This window comes from Engraulis encrasicolus, chromosome 6 (assembly GCF_034702125.1).
Source record: "Engraulis encrasicolus isolate BLACKSEA-1 chromosome 6, IST_EnEncr_1.0, whole genome shotgun sequence".
NCBI classification, from domain to species: domain Eukaryota; kingdom Metazoa; phylum Chordata; class Actinopteri; order Clupeiformes; family Engraulidae; genus Engraulis; species Engraulis encrasicolus.
The window spans coordinates 25,970,812-25,976,994 of record NC_085862.1 but is presented as its reverse complement, the minus strand read 5'-3'; the positions used below and the strand labels follow the sequence as shown (position 1 = coordinate 25,976,994).

General features: G+C 37.9%; 1 pseudogene; it reads right to left on the bottom strand.

Annotated features, from left to right (window-relative positions):
- The window catches only part of LOC134450968 (microfibril-associated glycoprotein 4-like), a 10,186-nt pseudogene extending 5,248 nt beyond the window's left edge, over window positions 1–4,938 (bottom strand).
- Window positions 4,939–6,183: the final 1,245 nt, after the last annotated feature.

Below are 6,183 nucleotides of genomic sequence, written 5' to 3'. Positions count from 1 at the left end.
GCTGCAGGTTATTTTAATAGATACAACTGACATGATTGGATATGGGCTACACATATGCCAAATACCACATTCTTAACCTATAAACTGCCATGGGCAATCGTAAATCACAACTTTACTATGAGAAATTGCATAACCACCAGATTAGCTCACTTGTGAGATCAACTTGTGTTAACCAGGCAAGATATACCATACAACTTGCATTGGATAGGCAGGATTGCAGTTTGTTTGAAAACCTTGTGCAGCTAGAAGTAGTCATCAACTTTTGGTTTATTTTTAAGTAAGCAATCATAACAATGTCCATGAATTAACAAATCAAGTGAACTTTCTCTCTAGCAAACTTGCAATCCTGGCCCTTTTGGAATTTGTACAAGGCCTATGCAGTTATCACTAAGCGCTAGATTTGCTGTACATCCCACAAGCCCCTCAAAAGCCTTGGATTTGTACATAACGCTACTGCCGTATTACCTATTTGAGGCCTCAAGAATGCAATGAGTGTACCTATTCAAGAGTATTAGCACAGAACATTTCATACAGATCTGTCCATCTGTACAAAACCCATAATGCAAACAAAGTCAGCAATCTTCAAAGTGTAAGGCTTTAACACTTAATCAGTTCATGCACCTATTATAGAGTGGTAGAACACAAGAGGTGGTGCAAACTCTTGCACCTATTCTTAAGCTATCATATTACAGAAAATAATTTATTGTGGTGGTGGCAGACACAATTTGGGCAAAACCATAACATATGCATCACTTCATTTGATGGCATGCCAATAATGTTTAATCATTGTTAATGGTATTTTGTGAGTGTTAATTATATGCACGGCCATTTTGAAAATGTGTTTTTTTCCCGCAATGCCTCAATTTCTAATATTAATGAGCACATCAATAAGTAAATGTGCACCAGTTTCCATGGTTTTACCAAAAGTGCCTGAAGGATTTATTAAAATGCGTTAGCCATATTTGATTTGGCAGCCATCTTGAAATTTAAACTTTTTTTTTGCAAAGTATCGATTTCTTTTATCAATAAAAATATAAAAAAAGTAACTGTGCACAAATTTCCATGCCTTTACTACAAACTGTCAGGTAGCTTCGTATGGGTTGGCCATAAGTTAATGGATGTGGCGGCCATCTTGAAAATACAGATTTTTTTGTAATGCCTCCAATGGTAATATTCATCAGCATATCAAGAATGATATGTGTACCAATTTTCATGTTTTTACTACCAAGTGTCAGGAAGATTCATTAATATGGGTAGGCCATATTGGATTTGACGGCCATCTTGAAAATGCTTAATTTTTTGCGACGCCTCCAATGCTAATAATCATTAGCATATGAAGGAGGAGATATGTACCGATTTTCATGCTTTTACTACCAAGTGTCAGGTAGATTCATTAATATGGGTCGGCCATACTGGATTTGGCGGCCATCTTGAAAACAATGCATTTTTCGCTACGTCTCCAATGCTAATATTAATCAGCATATCAAGAAGGATATGTGTACCGATTTTCATGCTTTTACTACCAAATATCAGGTAGATTCATTAATATGGGTTGGCCATATTGGATTTGGCGGCCATCTTGAAAACTATGCATTTTTCGCGACGCCTCCAACGCTAACATTAATCATTATATTAAGAAGGATATATGTACCGATTTTCATGCTTTTACTCAAAAGTGCACGATAAGGCCCTTTGGTGTGTCCCATCCGCTGTGCTATAATGTAAAAAACCTAACTAACCCCACTATGCATTTGCGCCTATTGCTCTGTTTATTCATTAGTTTAGTGGGATAGACTGTATCAGTTAATTTCTTCAAAACAGAAATGAAAATAAATAAGTAATAATAATAATAAATATAGCTGCAAGCAGCAATGCGGGGCCAAGCAGTAAACTTGCCAAAGTCGCCACGGCAACAGAAGGAACTGCAGCGCCCCCTTTGGTCCAAGTCTCGCCAATGTTGGTGTGCATTCCTTGGAGGGGAGTGTGCTCACATGAACCAAGTTTATGTGAATGCAAAAAATAGCTAAAAGAATCTGACAAACGTTTGCTGAGATATGACCTCACTTCCTGTTTTGCCACTTTTACGACAATTTTGATTGGCTGTCACCTCCAAATGATAAGAGGTATCAAAAAATCTTTGGCTACCCTAATGCCTATCATTCTGCAGATGATGTGTACCTTTTTGCAGGTCATTCTGACAAAAATTGTGTGAGAAGTAGCATTTTATTGAATTTTACAAAATTCAAAATAGCAGAATTTCCCTTCTGCATTGACATAAAGTCATATAGTGCGTTGGATTCGGCTTGGCCCAAGGATTCTAGTGATATGCATATGGTTACAAAAGCTACTGGCAAAAATGTAGCTAAAATTTTGACCTGTTGGTGGAGCTACAGAGTTTGAGCTGGGGGTCTGATTTTTTTTTGTGGTAGGTCATGGGATGGACTACTATGATTGTACAAAATCCCAACCTAATTCAACAAATGGTTGCTGAGATATGACCTCACTTCCTGTTTCACCACTTTTACGACAATTTTGATTGGCTGTCACGGCAAAATGATAAAAGATATCTAATATTCCTTGAGACCCCATGTGTAACTCAGTCCAGAGATACTATATACCAAGTTTCGGGCGAATTGGTCAAAAATTGCGGGAAAAATAGCATTTTTATTGAATTTCACAAAATTCAAAATGGCGGGAAAACTATCCTGGCGGAAAATGACGTCATAGGGTGCGTTGGATTCGTCTTGGCCCAAGGATTCCAGGGATACCAAGTTTATGAAAATTGGCCCAGCGGTTCAAAAGTTACAAGCAGAAATGTACCTGCAACTTTGACCTGTTGGTGGCGCTAGAGCGTTGGGGCTGGGGACCTATAAATTGCTGTGGGTAATGCTGAGACTGGCCCGAATGTGTGTGCCGATTTACAGCGTTTTCCTCCCTACGGTTCTATGGGCTGCCATAGACTTGCTAAGGAGAGGAAAGATGTCTACGTAATAATAATAAGAATACCAGCTAACACTATAGGGGCCTTCGCCAGCTTCGCTGCTTGGCCCCTAATAATACACACACACACACACACACTGTAAATGTATGTACTATACACGCTGATAATTGAGATCACCTCAAAATTACCAGTTTTTTTGGTTTTACTACTGACAGTATAGGCATGTGTTTCAATAAAATGAACATTTTTCTTTCATTATATAGACGATTGACATTTCGTCTGAATTTTGAAAGAAAATATTGTCATTTAGAGAATTTATTTGAAGAGTTACAAATGGGCAGAATAACACAAAAGATACGTTGGTCTAAAATGTTTTTAGACCTTAAAAATGCTAAGAAAACAAGATGACATTCACATAATATTGTTAATATAATAATAATAATATGCTTTAACTTCAGAAACTTCAGAGTTCAGAAATCAATATTTGGTAGGCCTAATTACCCTGGATTTTAACCACTTGTAACCTGATGCAGCGTATATGTTGTTTAACCTTTGGCGCCTGGAGCGACATATGCACTGTATTCAGGCTCATGAGATTTGAGGGGGGTTAAATTAAAAATGTGGGTATGTTAGAGCTGAATGAACACATTTTAATGCAAGATGAGGGTCCCCTAGTGCAGATGGGGTTGCCACCGGGCCTATTCACTACATCATAACAACATTGATATGACAGTACCGAGAGCCTTAACCCATTAAAACACGTTATAAATGTGTTGGCAATGGAAGGCAATGGAAGGCCCTGTGAACTGTCATAGTAGAGTAGTACTATGGTAATGAACTTTTCAATGGCTATTACAGCTTGCCTCAGATGGTACAGCGTGCATTAAGGGGCTAAATAACAGAATAAGACATAGCCATTACGATTTTGGTGACAGTAAAGTTATAACAAAGAGGCTCTGCACAAAGGGGTTAAATGCAACTTATTTCATGTTTTTATTTGCTCCGGAGGCTGAGATATTTAAGTTTTAATAGACAGAGGGTACCTTTCCCCAAAAAGGGCTCAGGCATTCAGCAGGTGTTTTTTTGCAGGTGAATTAGGCTTAGATGGGTTAATCACAGCTTGGCATACTGTCCACCAGTCTTTCTTATCGTTCTTGAATGATTTAATTCGACACCGGGAGATAAAGATTCAAGTTGCTGAGCTTTGTTTGATGGCTTCTGACCACCTCTCTGCCTCTTGATCCCATTTCATGGGTTTTCCATGGGACTCAGCCCTAGAGATTGGGCTGGCCTTTGCAACCAACTTGAATCTTTCCCCCGGGAGTGAGTCATCCAAGAACAATGTGAAAGACTGGTGGAGAGCATGCCAAGATGCACGAAAGCTGTGATTAAACTTTTAAATTATTAAGATTAAAATTGATGTCTGAACTCTTCCTAACTTAAAACATTACTATTATGTTGTTTTAAAGTGAATTTATCATCTTGTAATCTTTGCATTTTTAAGGTCTGAAAACATTGTATCTTATGTGATATTTTGACCATTTAACTTTCTGCAAATAAATGCTCTTAATGACAATACTTTCATTCGATATTCGTAGGAAATGTTGACAGTAGGTTATAGAATGAAACGACAATGTTCATTTTACTCAGACACATGCCTATATGTAGTAAAATCAGAAAAACTGATCATTTAGAGGTGGTTTCTCATTTTTTTCCGCGGCTATATATATATAGTATATGAAGGCCTTATACTATAGGCAACAAAAAGACATTTTTGAATACACACCTAAAAAAAGAAATCTTGTTTTTTTTTTGCTTAACACGTCTTATAAGGCACTGATACAAATATTTCAGCCTGACTATTACAGGCTAACGTGTGAGCCTTGAAATAGAGTTACCATGAATACAATAAATAGGGCATACATGCACACTACAAATATCATAAATACAATATGACATGAGACTCACCACCATAGCTGAGGAGAATGGCTCTTCTGTGAGGGGGAGGATGGCCTTCACATTTGCCTTGCTGTTGCAGCTGAGGCACAAAGAAACAGCCTGGATAAGCTGTCTTTTAATACTTGAGGAGAAGGAAATAAACAGAATTTCTGATATTTGAGCCACCTTTGATTGTAAGGTGGGTCTTTCTGTTACTGGAACACTCAATCCATTGTTGCCATTCTTCGTGTCATTTTTTTGTTTGGGTGTGGCTGGTATGTAACCTAGTGCAAAGTCTGCACAGCACTAGAACATGCTATGAAATAGCTGTTACACTAATTAGTCCATTGTGCCTTATTATTATAGACTGTGTTGTTAATGCAAATCAAACAAGATCCCACCACAAATGTGATCCAACCAACACAGAGTTAGCTAATTGTAAGCAAAGTACAAGGGTCTACTTAAGTTACTTAGATTAGTTACCTGTGTTGGAAGGAAACGGCTTACATTTATTTACACCTCTGTTTGTCTCCTTTGTTATATGCAAATATGTCAGGCAAGCCAGGTCAGTGCTAGGCATAGGCAGACAAGGCAGCCATCTATGTCGCTCTGGGGCATCTGAAAGCCCCAGAGAATTACAATGTCCAGTAGAATAAAACATTTAAGTTAACAATGACAATGATTATTCATGAGCGTGCAGTATACAGTATATGTACAGTAGATATATAGATCAGTTGAGCTCAATCAGATGTACAACGCTGGGTTTACATCTGCCAATTTCTAAATGTATGAAAAGGAAAGGGGGTTTGCATGGCTATAGTATTGTCACAATCTAATCATGTAATAATACAGGGCTTAAAAACGCTTCTAAGCACATTATTGTAAAGAAAGGCAGTAAAGCTAAAATAAAGCTCAAAAGTCGAGTGCTGAATAAATAAAGTCAGTCTGTTGGCCTGACCCAGATTTTTGTGTCCTTGTGTTTTTTAACAATCACACACACACACACACACACACACACACACACACACACACACACACACACACACACACACACACACACACACACACACACACACACACACACACACACACACACAGATCATGCATACAGTACATACCACTGTCCTATCTAAATAGAGGAAACCAAACTCTAGTGCCACTCTGGAAAATGAGTTCTAAAAACGTACAAATGTGATTCATGGATGAAATAACAAACTATAGACTAATTTAACTCAGCAGAATGACTGGTTCATTATATCAACTTGTAATGCTTAGGTCTACCTAAACCTGCTGACTGAATAAAA